Source organism: Caretta caretta, chromosome 14 (genome assembly GCF_965140235.1).
Source record: "Caretta caretta isolate rCarCar2 chromosome 14, rCarCar1.hap1, whole genome shotgun sequence".
Classification (NCBI taxonomy): Eukaryota; Metazoa; Chordata; order Testudines; family Cheloniidae; genus Caretta; species Caretta caretta.
This window is the reverse complement of record NC_134219.1, coordinates 5,891,509-5,904,214: the sequence shown is the minus strand read 5'-3', so window position 1 is coordinate 5,904,214 and position 12,706 is coordinate 5,891,509. Positions and strand designations below refer to the sequence as shown.

At 43.1% G+C, this 12,706-nt stretch overlaps 1 protein-coding gene across 1 annotated transcript in view; it reads left to right on the top strand.

Moving 5' to 3' along the window:
• The first annotated feature begins 2,218 nt into the window (after positions 1-2,218).
• KCNJ16 (potassium inwardly rectifying channel subfamily J member 16) overlaps positions 2,219-12,706 on the top strand; it is a 48,373-nt gene continuing 37,885 nt past the window's right edge. Inside the window, exons 1-2 of the mRNA XM_048818894.2 lie at positions 2,219-2,237; positions 2,319-2,389. The gene's annotated coding sequence lies outside the window, so the exon portion shown is untranslated. The remainder of the gene's footprint in view (positions 2,238-2,318; positions 2,390-12,706) is intronic.

Below are 12,706 nucleotides of genomic sequence, written 5' to 3'. Positions count from 1 at the left end.
CTTTATTCACAAGTACAATTATTATTACTGTTTTGTATTGTTGAATACCCCATAGGCCCCAGCTGAGATTGGGGTGCAGTTGTGTTAGGTGATGTACAAACACATAGTGAGAGACAGTCCTTGCTTCAGAGAGTTTATGGTCTAAATAGACAACACAGATAAAGAGTGAGAGAAGAAAGATCAGATCAGTGGTAATGTTGGGAATAGAATTCAGGTCTACTGAGTCCTAGTACAGTGCCATATCTTCTGGTGTGCAATGCTTGAGCCCAGAGTTTTTATCAGAAGGAAAAACAGTCTGCTTTTCTGTATTCTGAACATTGGTCAGGTTAACATCTGTCACTAGTTCCATGAACCCCTTTTGTTAGTATGAGGAGACACAGTCCAAGCAACCGTTTATGTACAGGAGACCTCAAACAAGTTGTATGTCTTTGGATACTCATCTGCAGTGGCTAGGAGGAAGGGGTAAGAGGGAGCTTTTCATAAATCCACCAAGCTTTTCAGAGTGCTCCAAAAACACATAGAGAATTGTCCTGGACTCTCAGCCCTGGGAGCTGCTGCTGCCCATGCTAACTCTCTAGGAAAAGTCATAAGGGACTTTCAGTGGAAAGTAGGCACTTAACCTGCCTAGGCATTTTTGAAAATCCCACTAGGTGTCTATCTTCACCTTTAGGTAACTCAATACTTCTGTAAATCTGGCCCTGAGAACTAGAGAAGAGGGAAGTAACACCTGTAACTATATTGACTCTTATTGCTTCTGGGGTGTTGCTTTTGGGCTGCCTCAAAGTTTAGTATTTTCTGCTGCTCCAGCTGCCTCTGGGGTGCTATTCATTTAGAACATGGGCTGGATCTTGTAATTAAGGGACTGAGACCACAGTTTTCAAACTCAGCTGTCTAAATCCATGTATGGTTCAAAATACGTGACCTGGTTTGCAGAGGTGTTGAAGTCAATAAGAGATGTGCGAGTTCGGCACCATCCAAAATCAGATCACTGAGTTAGGGGCCTAAATATGGATTTTGGGACATAATTTTAAATATCTAATTCTGAAATTTTGGTTTTGACTTCTAACTACCCTCCACTGTCCTCTGAGCTCACCTGCCATAGGATCACCCGCATCCCTCTGCTGTGATGAACCTTGCTAGCCCTTCCGTGTCCTTTTCCAGCTTTCTTTCATTTTCGTTTAATGTACTTATTTATTTAGCACTATTAAGTGAATCTTGCACTAGTAAGGTATAGGCTGCATGGAGGCAGCATACAGTCTAAGTCAGCACAGTGCAGAGTGATGTGTAACAAAGTGAACACAGAGTGGAATGTGGCCACTCTAGCGTGGCTGCGTCAAGGGGCTTTTGGAAGGAGGAAACAGGTCGAGTGGCGGCTTTAATTGGGAAGCTAATGTAATCAGGGAGGGTGATGTGAAAGATGCTGCGAAGTCAGGAGTAGGGGGAAAAGGGAGAGATCCAGAGTCTAGTGTGCTTGGGTTGTAGGCAGGTCAGTGTGTATTTGGAGATGAGATTGGGGATATAGGGGAAGATGGAATTTTGCAGAGCCGTGGTGGGCAGGATGAGGAGCTTGGCTGCAAAGACTGTGGAAAGTTGAAGCTAGTGAAGGAATTCAAGAATTGGGGAGACAAGGTCACAGCACCGGAACAGTAACTTTGTCAGCTGCAACTTGAATGCAGAGGTGGTGAAAGCAAAAATCCAGCAAACATTTTTAAATGTTTAGAAAAGGTCCCAAAGTGAACCAAAGTTGTTCTGTGTGTGTGTGTGGAGAGGAGGGGGTAAAGGGGCCTCTTTTTGATCTTCTCTTGACCCATTTTGCACACCTCTAACTTGTACCGATCAACATGTAACACCATGTAATATGTAACCTGCCTGTCTGAAAGAAGGTTAGTACACATTCTTGTACACAATGGAAATTCCACCTGACCTTAGGAACAAAAGACTGTAAAAAAGACAACATAGGAACTTTAAGTCCCTTAGTCCTATAGTAACATTTCAGCAGGTATTTGCCAACTGACCCTGCCTGTAAACATTTGAAATATCACTTCTATTGTGAATGGTATTTCTCAAGCAGGAAATCTAAATGTTGTGCTTCGGTGACCTTAGCATTCTGTAGCCTGTGTTTGAAGAGCAGACAGGGAAGTAGCCAGGCATGTTGCTGAGTGGCTGTCACCTGTTTCTCGAGATGCCAGCAGCTAGTTAAGTAGATCCTCAGGGTTCGAGTGTAGCAGCAAACTGGGGTAAATGTTTAACTTGAATCTTTGGAGTTTGTGGCTTTCGCCTTTCCTTATTAACCCAGCGTGGGTTTTTTTTCTTTACAGTTGCACAACTGCAAACACACAGATACCACAGGGGTACTTCATATAACTTGCTTATGGAAGAATGATCAAAGGTAAGGTGCTTTATGTTTTATATTCCTATCGTTTCTATCAATGGGAGAGATGCTTCAAGTTTCCATGTTGGCTTTTTCTAGCAGGGTAGCAGAGCATGTAGAAAATTATATCAATATTGTGTCAGGTAGAAACAGGAGAACATCCAACTAGGGTTTCAGAATGAAGGAAAATTTTATGTTGCTCTGATGATATTTTCTACCTTTTGGGCCAGTTGACCCATATACCTTTAAGTCATGCCATGACGTTGTCAGAAAGATCTCACTTGCAAAGCAAAAGTGACAGCAAGAAATGCAGCTCAGAGTTGTGAATTTTTGTCCTTGAGATTGTGTGGCTAGAGCTGGGAATTTTCTGACAATTTTTTTTTCTGAAAATGCTGATTCATTGAAACCAAAACTGATCACAAAACACTTGACTCAAACAACTGAAACTTTCTGGTTTGAAAAAGTTAAACAGGGTGTTTTGACAAAATTGAAACTTTTCAAACCAATTTTTTTTTTAGTTGAAATGACTTTTTCTTTCAGAATTTTAGTAAATTTACACTAGAAAATTTTAAAGGAAAAGGTTTGAAATGGAATGAAGCATTTAAAAATTATTGAAACAAAAGATACTGATTCTTCTGAATTGTTTCACCCCCCCCACCCCCCGCTCCACTCCTTTGGTTAATGAAAATTTTCAAGATTAAAACTTTTCATCAGAATTTGGAATGGGAACAATTTCAAAAGGTCAAATATTCTCACGGGATGGGAAAACCCCACTTCCACCCAGCCCTATTTGTGGTAGCATCACACTGGAAGTCCTTTGGCTGCTTACATGTTTTTAAAGCAGGTCACTGAATAGACCAAACTGTTTTCATACTAATTCCATTGATATCATATTAGGATTTAAAGTGAGTAGTGACAATGAACTCTTCAAAGGTCAGACTAGATCATCACAGTAGTCTCTTCTTGCCTATGATCTATGGAAAATCCTAATCTAGATTTCACACACACATATGCACAGATTTCTCCTGTCTCCATTTCCCTGTTCACCAGACTGGATACCCTGTATCTTCCTCTCTCTCTCTTTTGCACTATTGTCTTAACAGATCTCCCCGTTCAAAGAGATAGCCTTATTGTTTCTGTTGTATTAAGGGCTAAGGGTTTCATCAGCCCCTTTGAAAAGCTCAGTATAGCCTAATTATTCTACTCTCTCCAGATGATTGTGTCCTTGCATTTTATTCCCTTCTATGTCTTTGTAGATGTGGGAAGAAGGTTCTTTGTGAGGGAAGCCAGCTGTTGATTCATCTGCGCAATATACAAAGGGCTAGAATGCCATTCTAACCCAATGCAGCTATGAGCTTGATTTTTGGCGCAGTACAGGCATTCGCTTTGTATTGTCAGTGTGTATGGTATAGAGCAGCTCAGAGTGAGTGCCTGGCTAAGAGGGCTCACATGCTGAGCTCTGCCTTTATGTTCGTTGACGGGGTTTAAAGTGGGGAAGGATTCAGAGGGATCTTTGCCAAAATTAAGTGCACAAAGAAAATTCAGGTAATAACTAAAGGGCTGGAGTTTTGTTTTGTTAAGTTTTAATTGAAGGCAATTTTAAAAGAAATTAAAGGTATAATGGAGGCATTGTCTATTCAATTGTCTCTAGAATCTATTGTAAATATTAGATAAGATCTGGTGCATTATTTATAATAATGATATTACCATAAAGTTGTTTGAAAACAACTAATTAATATTAATTGAGGAAGAACCAGATTCTTCCACTCTGACTCACATTGCATAGCAATTTACTCCATGAGTAGTACTATTGGTTGAATGGGGTAAGTAATGGATTTTATGGATGGGGAAACTGAGGCACAGGGGCAGCATCAAATGACTGGGACAAATTCACACAGCCAGTCAGGGGCAAGTTAAGAACAGAACTCAGCCTCTAATTCTTACCATTAGACAGTCTCTCATTCCTGATTTACACAGCCTTCAAATAGGGGTGAGGAAGAAATCTCCCCTCTCCCCACCCACAAGTCTAACATTGTACACTCAGGAATGTGCTGGATTATGGAGTTACCTTTTTCTTAAACTATTGGGCTCTGCTGGTGGGAAGATTATTATTATGATTTATTGATATCACAGCGGCACCCGCACCTTGCTAAGCCCTATCCACACACAGAAGAGATAGATTATTGGTCTGACCTTATCTCATCAGGACAGGGACTAAGTTCCTACATTCCTAGGAATCAAAACCAGAGGGCAGAGACAGTCCTTTTGTTCTGTTTGTACAGTATCTGGCACAATGGAGTCCTAGGCCATGATTGTGACTCCGAAGTGCTACAGTAATGTAAATATATAAATAACGACTAGTAATTTTTAGTTGCTTTGAGAATATGGTAAGCAAAGGTTCACAAGCGCATTATATAATATAAGAGTGACACATTGCAATAAGCACCCAGAGCCATGAAGTTTCACCATTTTCACATGCCTTGGAGGCAAATTATAAATTACAGTTTAGGAGCTATTTATGCATATCTCGCTCCTGTAAACATAAAAAATGTTACCATTGGTGGGGGCGGGGAGAGAAAAATCACTCTGGTCTCATTCACCCTCAGCCATCCTAGGTGCACTGACCTGTTTTTCTGTGCTTGCAAGACGGAAAGTACCACTGTGACAAAGTCCAGGATCTAGTTTGGGCTGGACAGAAAATTGCCCTGATCAATGCAAAGGAATGCAGCCTACGCAGTGAGGAATGGGATTTCATGCCGGTCCCTGCTCTGATTGGTGCTTGTAGTTTAGTTAGCAGGAAGAATTGTCATGATCCTGGGGAGAGGGTAATGTGCAGTTGCTATGGTGAATAACAGCTGTTGGCAGGATTCTGAGACTCCTACACTGAATAGCATTGAAATGAATGGGAGTACTTCGGGGTAGGAAGCATGATCTGATAGGAGAGAGAATCTGGCCCAAGTGAAGGAAGAAGTCTGAATCTGGCCCATAAGAAGGAGAAAAGTAAATGTGGAATGACATTAATTTTCAAGTTTCAGAGTAACAGCCGTGTTAGTCTGTATTCGCAAAAAGAAAAGGAGTACTTGTGGCACCTTGAGACTAACCAATTTATTTGAGCATAAGCTTTCGTGAGCTACAGCTCACTTCATCTCAGATAAATTGGTTAGTCTCTAAGGTGCCACAAGTACTCCTTTTCTTTTTATTAATTTTCAAGAAGCTCATGGATTTAGCTTGTTCCTAGTCTGTTCACGAAATAAGTATAAAGACAATTGCAGAGTTGCGACCAACAAAATGGCACCTGTTGTAAAGTAGCTGAACTCAGATGTTGCAATCCGCCGAGAGGTTACAAAATCAGAACAGGTTCTCTGGAAGAGTGTGAGACTTGGCAAAAGGATAAGGAACTTTCCATCTATTCAAACATACCCTAGGGCTGTACAGGCTAAAGTGCCTTATTATTTGTCAGGTGCTTGATATTTGAGACGAGTCAGTCTATTTCCTGGTGTTTTTGTGCAATCTGGCAGTTCAACAAAGCACGTGAGCATGTGCTGAACGTTAAGCAGGGAGGCCTAGCTACTAAAATACACACAGACAATGGGACGTCACACCTGTTCCACATGATTTGCTGGACGGTCGGCGCAGCAGAACGCCAAAGAACGGAGGGGTTATTCAGAACTTGAATTTCCATCCTGACCCTTAAGCGTGTCATTCCTCCGGGTCAGTGGAGAGACAACAGAAGGGCATTGTGGGGAATTTTGCACTGCTGCTGCCTGGACTGTACTAGGTTTGTGAGGAACAATTAACGCTTTGTGCTCGTAGGCCCTGTGTACATTAGGGAATTTTAGAAAAGCATTCCCACTGGTGCAAGCCCCAGCTCAGTGTTACCAGTGCGTGCCATAGTATGGACAATAAGAATGGCCCGACGGGGTCAGACCAAAGGTCCATCCAGCCCAGTGTCCCGTCTTCCGACAGTGCCCAGGGCCAGGTGCCCCAGAGGGAATGAACAGAACAGGGAATCGTTGAGTGATCCAGCCCCTGTTGCACATTCCCAGCTTCTGGCAAACAGAGGCTGGGGACACCATCCCTGCCCATCCTGGCTAATAGCTCCCTTAATGCGTGGCCTTTTATATTGCTGCTGAAGAAGTGGAATTCACACAGCGTTAAAACCACAAGCATGGAGGGTGACATTCTCCAGCACCATTAATTCATCGTGGCTCATTGGCATTCATTTGACTAATAGGAGGAGAAAATTAAACAACTCCTTCTTTACATGTGTCAAGTGTCTCACATCTCACATGCTCTGCAGCCCATAATTCCATTGGATAATAGCATTTTGCAGTGGTGAAATATTAAAATAAAATAATACCACTCCAAAATGTCAGGGTTTCTTTTACAGGAAATCTATTGATGTTAAAATAAATAGAATTATATTCATTTTCATTTTTTTTAAATGAAAAGAGGATTTATCCAGTTTCTACAATATGCTTAAGGATTTATAGCACATGATCACATGCAGATATATTAGGGGCATAAGGAGTTGGCATACGGCATCCTCTGGATAAAGCTGCTCAGTGCTGCTTTGTCTGGTCAATGAGGATTTTTCATCTTAATCATTATTCCTGGGACCATATGTGGCCCTGCATTTTACAGAGCTGTTTTAGTTTTATTACATAAAAGGGGTGGGTGAGCACTTCTTGCTGGTACATTTTGCTAGAGACAGCGGGAAGAATGATCTTGCAGTGAAGTCATTGGGCTGTGACTCTGTACAGCTGGGTTCAAAAACTATTGCACTAACAATTTTGCAAAATGTTTTCATTGTTCATCACAATGTTCCAGCTGAAAGCACTCTCATTCTTAAGGTGAAAGCATTACAGAGAAAACAAGGAGCAAAAGAACCTACACACATGCTAAAAAGCTTACCAGGGGTCACTCAGCTCCAACCTTGGGGCCCAGTAGCTATCAATCATTCATAACCCACAACTGGGTTCTCCCTGTGGTTACCAGTTCATAACTGTGTCAAATTCAGAATCAGAACAACCATGTATAGTTCAGTCTTTCTTCTATGCAGCTTGGGCCTTTGATCTTGGCCTCACATAACAAGTGATCAGCAGACAATGGCTCTCTCCTCTGTGTGTAGTTTCAAAAGGCTGGGTTTTTGTATAACTGGAGGTGGGGAATTTGCATTTACCTCCCCATAGATCTTCCCCAAGAAAACCACTTAACACTTTTTGTTCCCAAAGTCCATTCTTGTCTGGCACATTGTTCAATACTGTCCTTTGACCCCTCAGGTCTCACATCTGTCTCATCTCCCCCCTTGAAAGGTTACATAAAATTCAGGACAACAATAATACATAAACCATTCATTTAATGTAACAGATCCCCAAAACACTTAATTCATGAGGGTCTCCCAAGAATATGGCAGTAAATTGCCATATCTTTCCCACCTCCCTCCAAAAGAAGTGGGTGTAACTAGAGTGATTGACTGGCATCATAATGGAGCCCATTGACTTATTTCATGGAAAGGATCATAGAATCATAGAATATCAGGGTTGGAAGGGACCTTAGGAGGTCATCTAGTCCAACCCCCTGCTCAAAGCAGAACCAATCCCCAACTAAATCATCCCAGCCAGGGCTTTGTCAATCCTGACCTTAAAAACCTCTAAGGAAGGAGATTCCACCACCTCCCTAGATAACGCATTCCAGTGTTTCACCACCCTCCTAGTGAAAAAGTTTTTCCTAATAGCCAACCTAAACCTCCCCCACTGCAACTTGAGACCATTTCTCCTCGTTCTGTCATCTGCTACTACTGAGAACAGTCTAGATCCATCCTCTTTGGAATCCCCTTTCAGGTAGTTGAAAGCAGCTATCAAATCCCCCCTCATTCTTCTCTTCCACAGACTAAACAATCCCAGTTCCCTCAGCCTCTCCTCATAAATCATGTGTTCCAGTCCCTTAATCATTTTTGTTGCCCTCCTCTGGACGTTCTCCAATTTTTCCACATCCTTCTTGTAGTGTGGGGCCCAAAACGGGACACTGTACTCCAGATGAGGCCTCACCAATGTCGAACAGAGGGGAATGATCACATCCCTCGATCTGCTGGCAATGACCCTACTTATACATCCCAAAATGCCACTGGCCTTCTTGGCAACAAGGGCACACTGTTGATTCATATCCAAGTTTCTCATCCACTGTAACCCCTAGGTCCTTTTCTGCAGAACTGCTGCCTAGCCATTCGGTCCCTAGTCTGTAGCGGTGCATGGGATTCTTCTGTCCTAAGTACAGGACTCTGCACTTGTCCTTGTTGAACCTCATCAGATTTCTTTTGGCCCAATCCTCTAATTTGTCTAGGTCCCTCTGTATCCTATCCCTACCCTCCAGCGTATCTACCTCTCCTCCCAGTTTAGTGTCATCTGCAAACTTGCTGAGGGTGTAATCCACACCATCCTCCAGATCATTAATGAAGATATTGAACAAAACCAGCCCCAGGACTGACCCTTGAGGCACTCCACTTGATACCGGCTGCCAGCTAGACATGGAGCCATTGATCACTACCCACTGAGCCTGACAATCTAGCCAGCTTTCTATCCACCTTATAGTCCATTCATCCATAACTTGCTGGCAAGAATACTGTGGGAGACCATGTCAAAAGCTTTGCTAAAGTCAAGAAACAACACGTCCACTGCTTTCACCTCATCCACAGAGCCAGTTATCTTGTCATAGAAGGCAATTAGATTAGTCAGGCATGACTTGCCCTTGGTGAATCCATGCTGACTGTTCCTGATCACTTTCCTCTCCTCTAAGTGCTTCAGAATTGATTCCTTGAGGACCTGCTCCATGATTTTTCCAGGGACTGAGGTGAGGCTGACTGGCCTGTAGTTCCCCAGATCCTCCTTCTTCCCTTTTTTAAAGATGGGCACTACATTAGCCTTTTTCCAGTCGTCTGGGACCTCCCCCGATCGCCATGAGTTTTCAAAGATAATGGCCAATAGCTCTGCAATCACATCCGCCAAATCCTTTAGCTCTCTCGGATGCAGCGCATCCAGTCCCATGGACTTGTGCTCGTCCAGCTTTTCTAAATAGTCCCGAACCACTTCTTTCTCCACAGAGGGCTGGTCACTTCCTCCCCATGCTGTGCTGCCCATTGCAGTAGTCTGGGAGCTGACCTTGTTCATGAAGACAGAGGCAAAAAAAACACTGAGTACATTAGCTTTTTCCACATCCTCAGATACTAGGTTGCCTCCCTCATTCAGTAAGGGGCCCACACTTTCCTTGACTTTCTTCTTGTTGCTAACATACCTGAAGAAACCCTTCTTGTTACTCTTAACATTTCTTGCTAGCTGCAACTCCAGGTGTGATTTGGCCTTCCTGATTTCACTCCTGCATGCCCAAGCAATATTTTTGTACTCTTCCCTGGTCATTTGTCCAATCTTCCACTTCTTGTAAGCTTCTTTTTTGTGTTTAAGATCAGCAAGGATTTCACTGTTAAGCCAAGCTGGTCGCCTGCCATATTTACTATTCTTTCTACACATCGGGATGGTTTGTCCCTGTAACCTCAATAAGGATTCTTTAAAATACAGCCAGCTGTCCTGGACTCCTTTCCCCCTCATGTTATTCTCCCAGGGGATCCTGTCCATCAGTTCCCTGAGGGAGTCAAAGTCTGCTTTTCTGAAGTCCAGGGTCCGTATTCTGCTGCTCTCCTTTCTTCCTTGTGTCAGGATCCTGAACTCGACCATCTCATGGTCACTGCCTCCCAGGTTCCCATCCACTTTTGCTTCCCCTACTAATTCTTCCCGGTTTGTGAGCAGCAGGTCAAGAAGAGCTTTGCCGCTAGCTGGTTCCTCCAGCACTTGCACCAGGAAATTGTCCCCTACACTTTCCAAAAACTTCCTGGATTGTCTGTGCACCGCTGTATTGCTCTCCCACAGATATCAGGGTGATTGAAGTCTCCCATGAGAACCAGGGCCTGTGATCTAGTAACTTCCGTTAGTTGCCGGAAGAAAGCCTTGTCCACCTCATCCCCCTGGTCCGGTGGTCTATAGCAGACTCCCACCATGACATCACCCTTTTTGCTCACGCTTCTAAACTTAATCCAGAGACTCTCAGGTTTTTCTGCAGTTTCATAGAGGAGCTCTGAGCAGTCATACTGTTCCCTTACATACAATGCAACTCCCCCACCTTTTCTGCCCTGCCTGTCCTTCCTGAACAGTTTATATCCATCCATGACAGTACTCCAGTCATGTGAGTTATCCCACCAAGTCTCTGTTATTCCAATCACATCATAATTCGTTGACTGTGCCAGGACTTCCAGTTCTCCCTGCTTGTTTCCCAGGCTTCTTGCATTTGTGTATAGGCACTTGAGATAACTTGCTGTTTGTCCTGCTTTTTTAGTATGAGGCAGGAGCCCTCCCCTCTCACACTCTCCTGCTCATGCTTCCTCCTGGTATCCCACGTCCCCACTTACCTCAGGGCTTTGGTCTCCTTCCCCCGGTGAACCTAGTTTAAAGCCCTCCACACTAGGTTAGCCCCTGGATGGCGAAGGTTTATTCCCTGGATGCCAATTCTGCCATGATCTTTCATAATTTCGCATTTCAACTGTTCAGATAATAAGCATTCTGGTAGCAAGCCAGCATATAGCCTTCAGAAGTCCATACTGAGTGGTTTGACATCTGTCTGTGGAACCTATGGGATAGAGCTCTGACATGCCCTTTCTTATGCCTGGTACCCCAAAACCTTTGGCTGAGAACTTGAGACCTGGTCCTCCCACTCCCATCTGGTTTCTAGGGACTGTGTGTGGTGTCCCTGCATCCTTCAAGGGGTTGGCTGCATCAGTGATGGGTTGAGGTTCTCCATCACAAGCAGCATTTTTTGGACCAAAAGGAGAAATAAGGTAAAGCTGGCTCCCCGTGAAGCAGCTTTCAACCAGGCACTACTTTTAACAGCAGAGGGTTTGGGCAAGAGAGATTATTTAAACCTCCCTGTAGCGGGGCAGTCACCCTACTCTGGCTCAACAAGGATTAAAAGCCAGCCCGTGGAGAGGGCTGGGGCTGAGAGCCAATCAGAAAAGGCCAGGAGGCAGCCAATCAGGGCCAGACTGGGCCCTATAAAAGAGCTGCTGAGCCAGAAGGCAGGGAGTCTCTCTCTAGCTGTGGAGAGAGAAGGACCTGGCATAATACATAAGCCATTCACTTAAGTTTACATATCTTTGTTGTCCATTTCTCCCAAGGATGACAGGAGAGGGAACAAAGGGCACTCATTGGAGTCAATGAAAAGATGGGCTTCAATGAGCCCTGGGTTAAATCCCATTGACCTTGCAAATTCTCCCCTCTGTTGGCAATTGATTCAACTCTCATTGTGCCACAGGAGTTGGATCAGCTTTTGGTTTTCTTGAGAGGAATTGGTCTCTTGAGATGTCAGATAGTGAAGTTTATCAAACCATTTCATACCAGTCAGAGCTTGGCAAGTCTACGAAAGCTCTGGAGCAATGGAAAATAGGAAAATCAAACACAGATTAGAGCGGGCCAACTCAACTGTATTCTGCAATCTAGTCTTGTGAATTGTATATATTTACCTTTTAATAATGATCCCTGCCAAGCACACAGGCCTGGCTTGATAACACCTGTTCAAGGAGATAGTATTTATATTTTGAACATGAGTAGCAGGCACTTATTAGGAGGCACCATACATTTTTATGAGACTTCATTTGATAACCCAAATCAATTTCCATCACTAAGCAAACAAAGCCTTATATTATTCTTATATTCTGAAACATAAAGTAAATAACACACAAAGCAGCAAACTGCAGATAAGATTAAATCACAAGCTTTTTGAAAGTCATTCTAATCTACAGCGTACAAAACTCTGGCACAGGGATGAATGATAATGGCTTTCCAGAATCACATGATCTTGATCTCCAAAATTATGCTCCGTTATCCTTAGGGGGCTCAGGCTCTTTTCCACGACTAGTTTTTATCTATCATGTTTAACCTGTAGAGGGGTGTGTGTGAGTATGACTGGAAAACTTTTGTCCCCTTTGACATGCTCAGAGAACCACGTTTTTAAAGTAGAGATTATATATATTAAAAAAAAATCTTACTCTGCTCTGCATAATACTGCATTTTGTCAAACACAAAGACACAGAAGTTGCCAAATTAAAATAAGGAACTCTATTGGAGACCTGGAGAAATCCAGTCCTTTAAATAAACTTCTCCATTAGAATTTAGGATTCTTTTTTAAAATAAGACACTGTATTCCTTTTCATGCCTTTTAGACAGGGTTTTCCTTCTGGCCACATGTGAATATATTCTAAATAAAAATAAATTCAGAGAAAATGAGAATTATATC